Raw genomic sequence first — 17,808 nt, 5'->3', positions numbered from 1 at the left:
TACCATCAGAGGGGAATGTGGATGCATCTACAACATGAAATTCAGGTGTGCACTGATGACCTCTCTGCTCCCCTGCAATGTTTTTAATACAAATATGCACTGTATACTCTATATTTTACATTAAGCACTAAGCACTTTATGGTTACAGGTTTATGCAGTGAACTAGAAATAACTAACCATGTAAGTAAACACTGTGTAAATTATTATGTTGATTATTGCATGAATTTATTTAAATAACTAATTCACGTTGCACTTCATTTGAATAATTAATTGATGATGTCACACATGTATATTTGCTTTATAATGCTGTACTTTACTCAGATCGATTGTACTTAAAGGGATTCTGCAGTTTGTTTAAACTTATGATCTATCCTCTGGATAGATCATCAGCATCTGATCGGCGGGGATCCGACACCTGGGACCCCCGCCGATCAGCTGTTTGAGAAGGCAGCGGCGCTATAGCAGCGCAGTGGCCTTCTCACTGTTTACGCAGGCCCAGTGACGTCACTACTAGTATCAACTGGCCTGGGTGAGGCTATGCTCCATTCAGATAAATGCCTCGGGTTCGACCGAACTTCACAAAAAAAGTTGGAGTTCAGGACCCTACTTGAACCGACCTTAACCCCGAACAAAATTTAAATCAATGGGGACATGAACTTTTGAGCACTAAAATGGCTCTAAAAATGTCATCAAAATGTGATTAAGAGCATGGCAAGTGCTCTGCAAACAAATGTGGATAAGGAAATGACTTAAAATAACATAAATACATAAAAATAATCTGGATGTAGTGGTGTAGGTGGAAGTGGCGGTGGAGGAGGAGGAGGTAGCCTACACTGGTTTTTGGTTTAAAATTTTATTTTTTATTTTTTAATTAGGGTACACCCCAAAACATTGGGAAATATAACCTGTGATAACCCCCTCCAGCCATGCTAAATAAACGTTCAGACAATACACTGGATGCAGGGCAGGCCAGCACCTCCAAGGCGTAAAGGGCAAGCTCAGGCCATGTGCCCAATTTGGAGACACAGAAGTTGCATGGGGCAGACCCATCAGTCAGTACATGTAGGACTGTGCACACATACTTCCCTACCATGTCGTACATCCCCATGATGTTCACGATCATGATATCTGCTCTATCAACTTTTGATGTTCTTTTGATGTCACTGGGATATTTAGGATTTGGAAACATTAGACAGGAGATGCCCCGTTGCACGCTTTGTTGACTCTAGATAAATTCTGTCTGATCGCACGTCACCGTGACATCCACGATCCATTTGGATATCTTCTCTATCAACTTTCAATGTCCTTTTCTGAGCCTACCATGTTGGTTATCGGCGAATCAGGGTTCTGCGCCGAAAGAGAGACCACATACAAGGGAGGTTAATTTTTTTTAATTAAATATGATCGAGCGGAAAAGTGGGACAAATTATTGAAGTGCAAATGTGGGACAAGTTGTTACAAGTTGTTACAGTTTAAGCACTGAATGAAAGGAGGGGGCGTGCATCAATTAAAGATTTTTTAAAAAAATTTGAATTCCCTGTCAACTATACAGAGCAAATTGGTAAAATGTCACCTGACAATGTAACAGATGATTTTTGAAATTTATGTCCCTATCACTTATGCAGAACATGTATTTAATCATGGCAAAAATGAGCAAATGTAACCAAAGAATGTAACAGACAAATCAGTGAAATTTGTTTAACTGTCTACTAGGTATAGCAGTGGTATATCACACCCAAAAAGTAGTGAATTTCACCTGGATATGTAACAGTAAAATTTGTGAAATATTACCTGCCTACTAGGTGGAGCAGGGGTATATCACACCCAAAAATTGGTAAATTTCACCCGAACATGTAACAGACAAATTAGTTAAATTACATACAATAAAATATGTATAAATAAAAATAAAAAAAATAACTTGATTTTTGAGGTGACGGTCCATATGGAGTATGAGTTTAAGTAGGCGATGGACATAGTGGTGTAGGTGTAAGCGGCGGTGGAGGAGGACGATGTAGACAACACTGGTTTTTGTTTTTTAATATTTTAATATTTTTATTTTATTTAGCGTACACTCCAAAAGAGTGTGAAATATCCAAAATGCAACAATGAGCAATTGTGCTGTAGTATAACAATGGCTGGTTAAGGCCAGTATACATGTCTATTCTGCACAAGTCCTGTAGGATCCATGCCTGGTTCATTTTAATGAACATGAGCTTGTCCACATAGGCTGTGGACAGGCGGCTGCACTTGTCTGTGATGACGCCCACTGCCATGCTAAGCAGATGTTCATACAATACACTGGCTGCAGGGCAGGCCAGCACCTCCAAGTCGTAAAGGGCAAGCTCAGGCCATGTGCCCAATTTGGAGACCCAGAAGTTGCAGGGGGCAGACCCGTCATTCAGTACATGTAGGCATGTGCACACATACTGCTCCACCATGTTGCTGAAATGCTGCCTCCTGCTAAGACGTTCCATATCAGCTGGTGGTGCTGGTTGTTGTGGCATGCTTACAAAGATTTTATACATTTCAGCCATGCTAACCCTGCCTTCTGAGGTGCTGGTGGTGCCCCAGCTGTATTGGCGACCTCTTCCTCCTCCTCTGCCTTTGCCTTGTGCTTCCACTGTGCCCCCGCTGTCGGGTGGGATCGCCACCAGCAGCACGTCTACCAGCATGCGTTTGTACTCGCGCATCTTACGAACACGCTCCAGTGATGAAATGAAGGATGGTACGTTGTCCTTGTAATGGGGATCCAGCAGTGTGGCCACCCAGTAATCAGCAAAAGTTAGAATGTGGGCAACTCGGCGGTGGTTGTGGAGACACTGCAGCATGTATTCGCTCATGTGTGCCAGGCTGCCCATAGGCAACGAAAAGCTGTCCTCTGTGGGAGGTGTATTGTCTGTGTCCTCTGTATCCCCCCAGCCATCCACCAGTGATGGTCATGAGCTGGTCTGGGTGCCACCCTGCTGTGAACATGGTTCCTCCTCCTCCATCTCCTCCTCCTCATCCTCCACCTGGTCATCCTCCAGAACTGTGCCCTGGCTGGACAATTGTGTATCTGGCATTTGTGGGTGCAGAAACCCACCCTCGGAGCCACTTGTGAATGACTGGCCGAAAACCCTATGAAATGATCCCTCTTCTTCCTCCTCCTCCTCCTCCTGTGCCACTTCCTCTTCCATCATCACCAGCAGCGTTTTTTCAAGGAGGCATAGAAGTGGGATAGTAACGCTGAGAACGGCGTTATCGGCACTGGCCATGTTGGTGGAGAACTCGAAACAGCGCAACAACGAACACAGGTCTCGCATGGAGGTAAAGGTGGTGAAGTGGTGCTGTTCAGCAGATCGACTCACCCGTGTGTGCTGCAGCTGAAACTCCACTATTGTCTGCTGCTGCTCGCACAGTCTGGCCAGCATGTGCAAGGTGGAGTTCCACCTTGTGGGCACGTCGCACATGAGGCGGTGAGCGGGAAGGCCAAAGTTACGCTGCAGCGCTGACAGGCGAGGAGCAGCAGGGTGATAACGCCGAAAGCGCGCACAGATGACCTGCAATTTATGCAGAAGCTCTGACATATCGGGGTAATTTTTAACAAACCTCTGCACCACCAAATTCAGCACATGCGCCAGGCAAGGGATGTGCTTCAAACTGGCTAGTCCCAGAGTTGCTATGAGATTTTTCTCATTATTGCACACCACCATGCCGGGCTTGAGGCTGACTGGCACCAATCACTCATCGGTCTGTTGTTCAAGGACCGTCCACAGCTCCTTTGCAGTGTGGGGTTTGTCCCCCAAACAGATAAGTTTTAAAACTGCCCGCTGTTGTTTACCCCTGGCTGTGCTGAAGTTGGTGGTGAAGGTGTTACGCTGACCAGATGAGGAGTCGGTAGAGGATGGGGAAGCAGAGTAGGAGGAGGAAGTACCAGGAGTCAAACTGTAGCGCCCTGCAATCCTCGGTTGAGGAAGGACATGTGCCAAACTGCTATCCGCCTCAGGCCCAGCTGCCACTGCATTTACCCAGTGTGCTGCTATGGAGATATAATGTCCCTGACCATGCTTACTGGTCCACGTATCCGTATTGAGGTGCACCTTGCCACAGATGTAGTTGCGCAGTGCACACCTGATTTTGACCCCCACTTGGTTGTGCAGAGAAGGGATGGCTCTCCTGGAAAAGTAGTGCGGCTGGGCATGACGTACTGTGGGACAGCCACCGCCATAAGGCTTTTAAAACTCTCTGTCTCCACCAGACTGAATGACAGCATTTCAAAGGCCAGTTATTTTGAAATGCTGGCATTCAGGGTCAGGGATCACGAGTCGGTAGGGGGGTACTTCCTCTTCTGCTCCAGTGTGGATGAAGATGCAGAGACTACAGTAGAAGAGGAAGCAGGTGGAGCCAAAGACATTTTTTGGTTTTTGAGGTGTCTATTTCACTGCAGCTCGTGCTTTGCACTTAGATGCCTGGTCATGCAGGTTGTGCTCAGGTTGAGAACGTTTATGCCTCGCTTCAGGCTTTGATTACACAGCGTGCAAACCACTTGTGTCTTGCTGTGAGCATTGTTTGAAGAACTGCCATGCCAGGGAACTCCTTGGAGCTGGCTTTGGTGTGCTCGGTCCCTTGCTGCGGTTGGCAGTAGCAAGCGTACTGTCTAGGGGATGGCCGCTCCGCTTTTTCACCCTGCTCCCTCTTCTGCTGTGCTGGTGGCTCTTTGCGACCACTGCCTCTTCCTTCGAACTACACAGGTCACTCTCATGACCTTGATTCCATGTTGGGGTCAAGGATATCCTCGTCCCCCACATCATCTTCCTCTCAGTCCTCACCCCTGCCCTCCTTGTCGGTCTGCACACTTTTAAAATCCCCAGCAGTTGGCACCTCTGTTTTGTCATCATCCGAGATGTGCTGCGATCGTCCTCCCATGTATTCATCTTGAAACATAGGTGGTTGGGCATGGGTGCACTCAATCTCTTCCACTTCTGGGGCAGGGCTAGGTGGATGGCCCTGGGAAACCCTGCTAACAGTCATCAAAAAGCAGAAGAGACTGCTGCATGACTTGGGGCTCAGACTGCTTGGCTGATTTGCAAGGTGGTGAGGTGAAAGACTGACCAAATACCGCTGCAGGTCGCCTACTCGCACCTGAGGAAGGTGTTTAACTTGTGCGTGTAGCTGGCACAGATCGACCATGTCCTCTCCTTGCAACAGGAGCTCCACCAGCAGACTCACAATCGGGGCCACGTCCCTTATTTGAAGCTCTCTTCATATTTCTCAAATTTAGGATCTCGCCCTAAATGGGTGTTTTTCTAATAGCAGAATAGAACCACAGTATGTAAAGGGTGTATCTTACACGACAAGGCTGAAATTAATGATTTTTGACCAAAATGGGTGTTTTATTAATAGTAGAATTGAACCACAGTATCTAAAGGGTGTATCTCAATATGACATATGAAGTAAAGGCTGCAATATTAAATATTTTGCCCCAAAAGGGTGTTTTTTAGTTTGTTTGTTTTTTACTTACAGAATATGATAGCAGTATATAACACTTGAATTTCACATGTGCAGATGCAGCAAGGGCTGTAAAATTGTGTATTTTGCCTAAAAAGGGTGTTTTTAAAAACCCTGAAAACTATAGCTGTATTTCTAGCTTAAATTATACACTGACTAATGCTGCAACGGCACCAGATGTAGGATATTGCCCAAAAAGTTTTTATTTTATTTTTTTAAACCAGATTATTATTGCAGTATTTCAAGCTTGAATTTGAATGTGACAAAAGCACAGATGCAGTGCTGATGCACTGAGCTTGCATAAAATGGCCGCCGCAGCCGCCCACCTTACTAACAGACAAATAAAAGTTATTTCTCACTGTCACTGGGCTCGGGGCAGGGTAAAAAGATTGTGCACTGCACCCACACAACTAAATCTATGTAGATCGCTGAGTTCAATTGGAGTTCTGATGAAAGATTCTGTCCTATTTTTTCCCTCACAGCAGCAGCATCCTCTCCCTACACTAAGCACAGCAGAGTGACGTGACGCGACCTGACTCCAGCTTATATAGAGGCTGGTTCACATGCTGCACTGGCCAATCACAGGGCAGCACAGATTGTTTTTAATACAATTTTACCTTTGTACTTTTGTGAGTATATTAAACCATTTTTAATTGAAATAACTGGTACGTACTTCACCATCCTTGTGCCCTCCTTCCTTTGAGATCTATGGAAGTGTGAGTTGGGTGATATCTTCTTGAAGTGGTGCTCTGTTGGTGGGATCGCAGTTTGGATAAAGATCTGCTGAAGGGGATCTTACGGCTCCTGGTCCACGCCCTCTCCACAAATGAAGCTCTCCTGTTGAAGATACACACAAGGTTTCTATCTACGCGTTTTGCAAGTGGAGTCTTGTGAGTATACTGCACTCATTTGGTGCGATAGGTGTTCAGAACATACTACACCATAGTGCGTCTTGTTACTACATTTCAGGTTTCCATGCCATTGTTGAGAGTGATCGATTGTATGTGGTCCGTTTAACTGAAGAGGGGACAAATATCCTTTACAGAGGCTTTGCTTTTTATTCCAATGACATACATGCCATTAGTAGGCCTGGCTGTGTTGGCTTCTAAGGGCACACAGTTAAACGCTTGCTGATTGGCTGCTCTGCAGCCTTTCAAAAAGCGCTAAGAAATCGCTGAACACCGAACCCAAACTTTTACAGAAATGTCCGGGTTCGGGTCCGGGGTCCTAAAATCCTAAATTTCGGTATGAACCCAAACTTTACAGTTCGGGTTCGCGCAACCCTAGCTGTAAGCCATAATCATCCAAATTATAACAAATAAAGGATTGAAATATCTCGCTTTGCATGTAATGAATCTATCTAATTTATTAGTTTCACCTTTTCAGTTGCAATACTTCTATAATAATAATTTCGAGTTTCACGTGTATATATTTATACTTCTGATATATAAGTGTGTTTTATTGTTAGCTGTATTATCATCAGGCATGTATACATTGGGGATGGTAGTTCAGGCTGTCATCTCCCCAATTACCAGGTCTGTTTCTAACAATCTCTATGTATGATCACTTTTCACACCAGCATCCATGTTCTGGATATGCTGTATCTGATTTTGTTAGCATCGTGACAATTTAAGAATACTTTTTAAAGGTGCTGGCATGTACGCAAAAAGTATTATTATTCACTATACCCCAGTAGTAGATATATTGATCTGTCAGAGGCATAACAGTCTTCAATACATCAGGAATATATTTTCTTCATGCAAGTGCATTGTCAAGATGTCAAAGAGGTCTTAATTTGGGGAATAGAAATTCCCCAGTCTTTTTGTGAACATTATTTTAAGGTAATTAATCTTGTACTAAGCTTGTAAGGCAGATGTTCAGGAGCATGAGATAACGGTTATCACATACATCATTATAGCAAAATGTGCTTGTCTGAGTTGTGCCGGTTCACTCATTTGTTAAAAAAATGAGAATGAAACAAAATAAACTAGTATTTCTTTTGCTAATTTCAAAGGAAACTTTTCAAGTTGAACATGGTGTCTGAGCTGCAGGCAGCATGTTATAGAGCAGGAGGAGCTGAGCAGATTGGCATTTAGTTTTATGGGAAAAGAGTCTGTAAAACTTCTAATTTATAAATTTAAATTCCTGCTCATTCTGGGCTTTGAAGTCAAGGAGGCGGTCCTATCAGTGATTGACAGATATCTCTGTATACACAGTCATAGATCGAAGGCTACCAATCTCTGATAAGACCACCTTCTTGACAAAGCCCAGAATGAGTTGAAATTTACATGAGATACAAGTTTTACTGAATCTTTTCCCACAAAACAACATACAGATGTAGTAAAGTTAACAGACGTGTTTAATTAGATGTGTTAATTAAACTAGTTGTGTTAAGCCGCCAACTTCAATTGCTTTTCAATGGTTTTTGTTACAGGATACCAAAGATGAGTTAAGAAATTTGAGATAAGTTTGAGCGTTAACTCTACCACATCTGTATCAATCTGCTTTGCATCTCCTGCTCTATAAAATACTGCCTACAGATTTCTACTTTAATAATAGAAATATATTTCAAACGTAGTTTATTAAAAATAGTCTCATTTATAAGCATCTGCATTAAAGGGGTTTTCTGGGTTCAGTGCTGAACCTGACATACACACATTTTCACCCCTCCAGCCCCTGTAATATAAGCATCAGAGCATTTCATGCAAGGGCTTGTTTGTTTACTTTGGTACACTGCTAGGTGGAGGCTTCTGCCCAGCAGTGTATTCAGTGAAGTCACCAACTCAGATGGGCTGGCTTTAGCGCTGCCCTGGCCGCTTTACAGTGATTCAGTGCAAGGCATGAAATGCTCCAATGATCATATTAGTGGGGCTGCCTGGGAGAAAATATGGGTATGTCAACCCATTTAAGTGGAACATACTAAACATCAACATTTCTCTGATTGGCTTAGCACGTGTTAATATTGGCTTAATGCATTGAATTGGTACTCATTTTTCTTTACAAATGACATTAACTGTGCACATAGATTTTTACTTCACGATATATCATAATTCACTCATAGATGGAAAAATAAAAAAGAAGCTACTCCAGTTTCTCTACTCTACCCTCCTCCCGGAGTGAGATTGCAGTTTTCTTGCAACTTAACAAAAAAAAAAAAAATTCAATGATAAATCTGGACTGAATCTCATTAGCATGGCTAATCACACCGCTTTCCCACCCACATTACAAAACCGGAGTGAGTGGTTTAGAAATGCAAAAAGTTGCAAAATTTTGCATAATGAGTGCAAAAAGTCGCATAATTTTGTGCAATGGTTTGAATCTCTCTGTGACAATGGCCACACCCATCTGCCTCCCAGCCAAGCTCTTGAACTAATCTCTGCTTACCTCATTTGCATAGCCAATCAGAGGGGGTTTTACAATTTACCAATTGAAAGAGGTGTTCCAACTGTCAATATAAATATATGTGATGCATTCAATAAAGAATTGTCAGTGAACTCACATACAGCCTGACTGGTGTTAGTTCTGTGAGAATTAAAACGACATGAGCGGTCTTTTGAGGCCGGATCATCAACGGCGGAACCAGCAGATATTGTGGTCACATCAGGGAGTGCCGTGAGAGCAGAATAGAGCTAGCAGGGGCTCGTTACATTGGTGGCAGCGGTGGGATTGGCTCTCCAGTTACTGGGACACTCCAAATCACAACTAGGAATGACCAGCTACGCAGCCTGCAGGAGAGACACGCTGAAAGCCGAGGAAGGATCGCTGCAACAAAGAACAAGGCCACCTTGATCAGCTGTTAGCTGAGATGGATCAGAGGGATGGTGATGCTGGACCTCGGTCCGTGGAAGCCTTGTTTCAGCAACGAGTTAGAGAACGGTTGGCATTATATGGTGCCAACCCATCCGAGACAGCCATACAGAATGCCATCAGAGACATCCAGCTGCAGGATGAGCGGCAAGAGAGAGAATTGGAGCGACGAAATGAGTGGAGAATGGTGGAAATACGGCGATCAGAGACAGCACCTAGAGATACAGCACCTGTCCATAAGTTGCCCTTTTGTGCATTCAAATTATTTAAGGAAGGAGAAGAGGAAATAGAAGAGTTCCTCCAGGACTTTGAGAGACTGTGCCAGATACATCAAGTGCCGTCCCAAGATTGGGTCGCCTTACTGGCGAGTAACCTAACTGGCAAAGCTATGGATGCGTATTGGGCCATGGAGGATGAGGGCACCATGGATTATGACCTGGTAAAAGAAGCCCTGCTAGCCCGATTTGCCATTACCCCTAAAGCCAGCCGGATTAAGTTTCGAGAATCCCGGAAACAAGGCAACCTAACCTACGTGGAGTGGGCACATCATCTGCAGCGGAACCTAAAGGGCTGGTTCCAGGGAAGCCATGCTCATACCATAGAGGTCATCGCCCAGCTAGTTCTCTTAGAGCAGTTCTTTGACCACACCCCTCCGATAGTACAGGATTGGGTGTGAGATAAGCGGCCACAGATGGTACAGCAAGCGGCTACTTTGGCCGATGAATATCTGGACTCTCAGAGATCCATTGGAGGCCAGGGCTATCCACTACCACGGCCCTGTGTACCGACCTCGAGCCCAACCTTAGTATCTCAGTGGGCTGCCTCTAGACCCTTAGCCCAATCAAAACCTTCTACCAGGCCTAAGTGCTATACATTTAATCAGACGGGTCATCTGCAGCGTTATTGCCCTAACCGATCCCAAAGGTACCAAGAGACTGCCCAGTTATCCAGGTAGGCGACTTATTGCCTCCAGAACAAGGCCAACCCTCTAGATGTTCAGGAAGAGTTTGGTGAGCTGTTTGAGGCCGATCCCATCCAGGCCGCAGCTGAAGATAATCGGCAGCACCATCGTCAGGCGGTATGGGTTAATGGGCAGCCGGCCCAGGGACTTCGTGATTCCGGGGCTACGATTGCCCTTATTCAGCCTCACATGATTCCTCAGTCGGCCCGAACCAGCCAGACTGTAGCAGTCAGGGTAGCAGGGGGCAAGGTGCTGTGCTTATCCACCACCAGAGTTCACCTGGATTGTGGCTCAGGGAAGCGACAAGTGAGAGTAGGGATACTCCATGAGTTACCCGCAGAAGTACTATTGGGGAACAACTTGGGGCATTTGACTTCTTCATTTGCACCAGAGACCGCCATGGCCGTGACCACCCGACAACAAAGCCACCTACAAGGCAACTCCACTCCTATGGGGACCCAGGTAAGACCAAATCCTCCCACGTTACCCCGACTTGACAACCCCATGTCCTGGGATTCTCCTTCCGGTGTTAGGCAAGAAACCCAGAGAGACCCTACTTTAGCGTACTATCGGGACAGGGCAGGCAAGGATCCAGGGGGGTTAGGGGAAGACAGAATAGAGTGGGAGGGAGGGCTTCTTTATTGTTACACTGAAGGGGTGGGCAACGGGAAGTGCAAGGGCCCCCACAAACAGCTAGTCGTACCCCAGAAGTACAGACAGGATTTATTGAGGCTGGCTCACAACATCCCCTTGGCCGGACATTTAGGGATAGCTAAGACCCGGAGTCGGTTGTCTCGTGCTTTCTTCTGGCCTAGATTACATGCAGAGGTACGAGAATACTGCCGGACCTGTGAGACTTGCCAGAGAGTAGGAAAGGCGGGGGGTCATCCAAAAGCCTCTCTGCACCCCATGCCGATAATTAGGGAACCCTTTAGCCAAATAGAAGTAGACATTATTGGCCCACTGGCCCACCCCAGTGCCACTGGGAAGAAGTATATTCTTACAGTGGTGGATTACGCCACCCGCTACCCGGAAGCTATTCCCCTATCAAAGATCAAGGCTGACACGGTAGCTGATGCCTTACTGCGGGTGTTTACTAGGGTAGGATTTCCCCAGGAGATATTGTCTGATCAAGGAAATCAGTTCACCGCCGAGCTGACCCAGCAGCTCTGGCGCCTCTGTGGTATTAAAACCCTCCAGAGTGCACCCTACCACTCCCAAACGAACGGGCTGTGCGAGAGATTTAACGGGACCCTAAAACAGCTACTTCGGGCCTTCGTGGAGAGTAGGAAGGATTGGGAAAAATATCTTCCCCACCTACTGTTCGCATACAGGGAGGTACCTCAAGAGTCCACAGGGTTTTCACCATTTGAGCTGTTGTATGGGCGAAGGGTTAGGGGACCCCTAGACTTAGTAAGGGGTGTGATTAGCCATGATAATGAGATTCAGTCCAGTGGGAAGGGGGAGAGGATCCTGAAGGCCTCCCCATCCTTGGAACGTCTTGGAACTCAGGGATCGACTGCAGGAACTTACCGAGCTAGTCCATGAGAATATGCAATCAGCCCAGAGTCAGCAGAAGGTTTGGTATGATCGATCTGCTCGGAATCACACTTTTTGTGTCGGACAGAAGGTCCTAGTACTAAAACCCTTGAAGCAAAGTAAATTACAGGCCTCCTGGCAGGGCCCCTATCAGGTGGTAAAACAGCTGTGCGAACACCACCTACGCGGTCACCAGCTGTGCAGACACAAGAATTAAGAGGACATTCCACATCAATATGATGAAGGCCTATCACGAGAGGGCTGAGGCAGTAGCCGCCATATGCGCTCCTGCCACCGGGGACTCTGAATACCTGCCGATGCTGGAGCTTCTTGCAATCAGTAACCGTTCTGGGGGGGTGGAAGATGTTCAGTTAGGAGATGGGTTAGGACCCCAGGAACAAGAACAGGTCAGGGAATTACTCCAGGACCGGAAAGAGATATTCTCAACACTCCCTGGATACACTCACTTGGCAGTGCACAAGGTGGAGACCCTCAGGCAGAAGCCCCTGAGACAATCAGCCTATAGGATTCCCTGAGCTGTGCAAGAAGGGATGAGAGCAGAGATTAGGGAGATGCTTGAGTTAGGGGTGATCGAACAATCAGCAAACCCCTGGCTTCCCCTGTAGTATTAGTCCCAAAACGGGATGGCACGACACGATTTTGTGTGGACTATAGGCGACTGAATGACTGTACTGTGACAGTTGCCTTCCCCATGCCCCGAGGGGACGAATTGTTGGACAAAATAGCTCAGGGACATTATCTGACGACTATTGACTTGTGTAAGGGTTACTGGCAGATTCCCCTGGAGGCGGACGCCAATCCAAAGTCGGCCTTCATCACCCCGTTTGGCGTTTACCAGTTCCAGGTAATGCCATTTGGGATGAAAAATGCTCCGGCTACCTTCCAACGAATGATAGATCAACTCCTCGGTGGTCTGCAGGATTTTGCATGCACATATCTTGATGACATCGCAATCTATAGCCAGACATGGGAGGAGCATCTCAGACACCTGGGCATAGTGCTAGACAGAATCAGAGTTGCAGGCCTGACCCTGAAGCCAGACAAGTGTAATATCAGGATGTCTGAGGTACAATATTTGGGACATAGAGTGGGATGTGGGAAGCAGAGCCTGCAAAAATCGAGGCTATCCTAAACTGGCCAGTTCCCAGAACCAAGGCCCAGGTACTTGCATTTTTAGGGACAGCCGGGTACTACAGAAAGTTTGTACCTCACTATAGTGACATAGCCAAAACACTGACGGACCTGACCAAAAATAATCTCCCTAGACAGGTCCTGTGGTCCCCGGAGTGCGAAACAGCATTTCAACTGTTGAAAACCACCCTAACACAAGCTCCCATACTGGCGGCACCCGATCCTAACAAACGCTTTGTCGTACATACAGACGCCTCCATGTTCGGACTGGGAGCCATACTAAGTCAAGTTGGCGACGATGGGAAGGAGCACCGGGTGGCGTATCTCAGCCGCAAGTTGTGGAGCCTGGCTTTGCAACCCTACAATTTCACCATGCAATATAGGCCAGGGCCTCAAAACGGGAATGCGGATGGATTATCCCGGCAAACGGACCTAGAATCTTAAGACTACTTTTCCAACATCCTCAAGTTGACCCGGTGAGGGTCCCACTGTGGCTGTTGGACTGTTTCCCGGGAGGGGGGGTAATGTCATGGTTTGAATCTCTCTGTGACAATGGCCACACCCATCTGCCTCCCAGCCAAGCTCTTGAACTAATCTCTGCTTATCTCATTTGCATAGCCAATCAGAGGGGTTTTACAATTTACCAATTGAAAGAGGTGTTCCAACTGTCAATATAAATATATGTGATGCATTCAATAAAGAATTGTCAGTTTGAACTCACATACAGCCTGACTGGTGTTAGTTCTGTGAGAATTAAAACGACACGAGCGGTTGTTTGAGGCCGGATCATCAACGGCGGAACCAGCAGATATTGTGGTCACATCAGGGAGTGCCGTGAGAGCAGAATAGAGCGAGCAAGAACTCGTTACAGATGGAAAAATAAAAAAGAAGCTACTCCAGTTTCTCTACTCTACCCTCCTCCTGGAGTGAGATTGTAATTTTCTTGCAACTTAAAAAAAAAAAAAAAAAGTTTCAATGATAAATCTGGACTGAATCTCATTAGCATGGCTAATCACACCGACTTTCCCACCCACATTACAAAACCGGAGTGAGTGGTTTAAAAATTTTGCATAATGAGTGCAAAAAGTCGCAGAATTTTGTGCAATCGCTTGCATTTTGTGCAAGTGAGTGCAAATACATCATTATAGCCAAAGTACAAAATAATTAACAGTTTGGGCCTAGCTCGACATTAAAAAGGAAAAAAGATGTTACTTATCCTATTGATATCTGATATTAATATCTCTTAGCTGTCTTGTCAATAAAATGAAAGAAAATTACTAATCTTATTGATAAGCAACATTAAAATCCAACATTAACATCTTCTGACTGGCTTGTCGATAAAAAAGGAAAGATTATCACTAATAATATTGATAAGCAATAGTATCCAACTTTAAAGGAAATGTGTCACAAGAAATTTTATCTGCCAGTTAAAAACATAGTAGCACATATCCTTTTTTTCCTCCCACTGTGTTTTTATTTTCTGATTACAGATTTTTTTATTCTATGTTCTGAACATGATTATGGGGCGGACATCTCACCTGAGCTGTTCTAAACAGCATTTACACAGCATAAAAAGAAATGCTTTATGACAGCCCCATAGGCCATAGACTCAATTGTCAGGAGGGGACCTCATTGACTTCTATGGGAGGGTTTTCTAGGCATGTTATGTGCCCTGTGCAGAGTTCATTGTGCAAGGAAAGAAAACATCAGCTTTTTCAATCACCTATTGTAAATGGTGGCTCTTGTCTTATCTGTACACAAAGGTGATGTCTCCTTATCATTACAGGCAGGTTTAGAATAATATATAACTGCAGTAAAGTGATCTGTACTGACTGAGAAGTGGCACCTATTATTAGGCATAGAGGCCAGTGCAAAAACTTCAGGAATTTATGTTTTTTTTGTTTACTAATAGAGATTGACTAAAAATAACTAAAAACTAACATCACCAAACAATTCTTTAAAAATAGGTCAACCACTTCACATTCGGGCCATTTACCTCCTTCCAGACCAGGCTGAATTTTGCAAATCTGCCATGTGTCATTTTATGTGGTAATAACTTTGGTAAGCTTTTAATTATGGACTTGCAAGAATACAGCGGCTCACCCCCTCACCGTATGGATAAGGTGCTCACCCTCAGGTCCCACCCTCAGGACCTCAGAAAACAAGAGGAGGTGTAAGCAATATGAAGGGGCACACTCAGAAGGGAAACACAAGATAGTAACAAATAATGGACTTTATTAGTCTAAAAGCAAACCCCTAAAAATTATATAAAAACATACATGTAGACACACATATACCTATGCAAATGATGTGAAACTACAATAGGGAGGAATTCTCATGGGTGTATTGAAGTCCCAAAATTCTGCGTATACAACAGCGTGCCAGCAATGTCCTATAAGTATACGTGGATAAACGTGGATGCTGCTCGTATATCGAAACCACAGTGCACAATGTCTATGCTGCGCTGGATTCCGTAGCGTATAAGAGACACAACTGGTACCAAGTGTCAGCTAAATCCAAAGTGTTCACTCCACAGTGCAACTGATTAGATATAAATTATGCTTGCTTCATAGATTCTGTAATGCTCGCAAATGAGCGCGGTCTTACCCCTCTTCACTGCTCTCCGCAGCGTTGTATCCAGGCGGCCATGCACTCACAGCGTGCTACGTGATGTGCTGGCCGTACGTGGCGTCCCACGTAACCTGGTTGTCCGGGGGACCGAGTAGACGCTTTAATGACGTCACTGTTTGGCAACTGCTCTTCCAGCTTTTGGATTCAAGCAGGTTTTCTTACTTTATTTCTTATTTCTTTTGGTTCCAGGCTTCCTTTTTCTTTGTCCACGCTCACTCTGTATGCCAGACGCGTTTCATGGTCTAACATCCCTTCCTCAGTGGCCAACTGAGTGAGCGGATCCTCACTCCTTATAAATGGGATATCATTACCCACAATCCCACATTATTTTGTGCATTGGATAATCTCTGGACTGGATTTCAGTAGTCATACATGTGTCTTATAGGCTAAAACCATAAATAACCCCATACATTTGAATACTCATGTTAAGAACACTTAAAAGTTATTAAAAATAGATATAGGAGAAAACTGCAAGGTCTAGCAATCGTTTTCAGAAAAAACGCAACAAAAAAGCATAAGTGTGAATTAGGTTATACAATTTTATTTTTTTTTCTGCCTAAAAATGTCCAATTTGTCCTCAGAAGTAGATGCCTGCCTTCTGTTTGTATGTTGTTTCACTCAAAAGGCTATATTTTTGTTTTTCAAAGCAGAGGTGAAGTGTAATATAATGTTTCAAAGAAGAGGTGAAATGTAGTATTGCAGCCTAGGGGAGCCGTCCGTCAGGGAGGGGAGATCACGGTGCCGATAATCGGCCACACCGCGATGTCCCATATCCAACGGACAGCGCTCCCTTACAGGAACCGAAAGACCTCAATCTCAGCGTTCAGGCCTCTAGGGATAATTGTGTCGTATTCAAAAATTCTACAGGACTCCTGCCTTGACATATGTGCGATGTGGTTTCCCCCTCTCCACACCTTTTTTACCCTCTCAATGGCTACAAATTTCAGACCAGTTGGGTCACAATTATGTTTGATTTTAAAGTGTTTAGATAATGAATGGGTCTCTAGACATTTCTTGATGTTTGCCACATGTTCCGCTACTCTCTTTTTCAGCGTTCTTTTCGTCCTGCCTATATATTGTTTTCTGCAGTCGCACTGTAGCAAATATATGACATCTGTAGAGTCGCAGGTCAAGCACTCTTGTATCTCTACAGTAAAGGAATTCACTGTAGACACTACTTTTGTAGTTTTTTTCGGAACATTAGAAAAATCCATTCACTGTCAACCAATTATCTTTCTTCTGGCTCTCTTTTCTCACTTTAACTGTTGGGGCTATTTTTCCAGCTAAATTATTTGCCCGTGTGTACGTGATCTTAGGGGCTTCACTTAACAGCGGACCTATCACTTTATCATTCAATAGGAGTCCCCAGTGCTTCCGAATACTCTTTTCCATCATCCTGTATTGGGAATTAAAGGGAAGGATGATCCTCAACGCCTCATCTCGTGGTTGGGGATGACTCGCCAAGAAAAAGTCTCCACTCTCCATTTCCTTTACCTTCTCCAATGATTTGTCAATTACATGGGCTAGGTAGTCCCTTTCCAATAGCTGTTGTTTCAGGCCAGTGGCTTCCTCATCAAATTTGCCCTCGTCTGTACAGTTTCGCCTTAATCTACGGAACTGACTCGTTGGCACATTTAGCAGCCACCGTGGAAGATGGCAACTCGCAAACCTGATGAAGCTATTTTTAGCAACTGGCTTGAAAAACATACTACAATACAATTGGTTCCCTTTCACCTGTATTTCTAGGTCTAAAAACTCAACCCTCTCTCTGCTGACATTCGGGCTGAAAATCAGGTTCTTGTCATTGATGTTAATGCTGTTCAAAAATAAATCCAGGGATTCAGTAGTATCTTGCCAAATAAACAGGATATCGTCTATGTAGCGCCGCCATAGGACCAGATCCACCCCCAGCCTGGGTAGTATAACTTCCTTTTCCCATTGGGCCAAAAAAAAATTGGCGTAGCTGGGGGCTAATCTGGTACCCATGGCGGTGCCAGTGCGCTGAACATAGAACTTCCCTGACAATTGTTCCTGTAATGCTCGTATACCCTGGATGTGATCAATCACCGTATACAGGGATCCGACATCCAGCGTCCCCAAGATCCATCCGTCTGCCCATTCAATAATTTCCAGTGTTTTAATAATGTCCGTAGTGTCACGAATATATGATGGCACTTTCTTTACATAGGGTTGAAGCCACTGGTCAATATACTTAGATAAATTGGATGAAA

This window comes from Bufo gargarizans, chromosome 5 (genome assembly GCF_014858855.1).
Source record: "Bufo gargarizans isolate SCDJY-AF-19 chromosome 5, ASM1485885v1, whole genome shotgun sequence".
In the NCBI taxonomy this organism is placed as follows: domain Eukaryota; kingdom Metazoa; phylum Chordata; class Amphibia; order Anura; family Bufonidae; genus Bufo; species Bufo gargarizans.
The sequence above is the reverse complement of the archived record's forward strand: the minus strand, read 5'-3'. Positions refer to the sequence as shown.